The sequence below is a fragment of the Plasmodium inui genome, assembly GCF_000524495.1.
Source record: "Plasmodium inui San Antonio 1 unplaced genomic scaffold supercont1.200, whole genome shotgun sequence".
Taxonomy (NCBI): Eukaryota; Apicomplexa; class Aconoidasida; order Haemosporida; family Plasmodiidae; genus Plasmodium; species Plasmodium inui.
This window is the reverse complement of record NW_008482034.1, coordinates 691-1,528: the sequence shown is the minus strand read 5'-3', so window position 1 is coordinate 1,528 and position 838 is coordinate 691.

Below are 838 nucleotides of genomic sequence, written 5' to 3'. Positions count from 1 at the left end.
GTTATCATAAACTGCGTTAAAATACGTTGAAATATTTTAAACTACCTTCAAATACGTTGTAGTAGGTTTTAAACTGTTAAAATATGTAGTAAAGATTACTTCTTAAATGAGTTTGACAAATCCAAAATTTTTAACAAAAGCAGAAGCTCCTACATAAATAAATTAAGACATTATAGAATATATCTTTAGCCAATAATAAAAAAAAAAAGAAAGAAAGGACATCATAGAAAATGTATAAAATTTATTTCTTCGCTCACAGTGAACACTGGTCGAGATATTTATGAGACAAAACAGCGTGTACCTCTTCTTTTTAACCGAAATGACAGGTTCACCAATTATATGGAGGTCCCATCTCTCTTACAATATATTTCTGCATGCCTTTTTGTCTGCTAAAATCTGCAAAATAGGCCGTATAAATGAGTCAGCACATATTCTTTTGTATATTTGACGCTAGAAGCCTCTGAAAAATAACTTCTTTACGAAGGCGGCATATACATTATATTACCATTGATCCTTCAGCTGAGGCTTACATTTTGTGCCTATACAAATGGAACTATTATTTATGCATTCCAATTAAGAACAAATGAGACTTCTAATTCATTATGCAAGCAAAGCCAACAAAGAAGAGAAGCTATTTTTTTCTTATATCATCCTTCTCTTGCCGCTGATGGATAGTCAAACGGACGCAGAGGACCTTTAATTTAAATCTGGAAGATTTACAAGAATGTATTAAATATATGCACTACTCATAGGTGCTATTGCAGAACAAAACGAACGACTATTTCGATCAAATTCTATTATCCTGGACAGTCTGCATTTTTTTTCTTCCTTCTTTTAT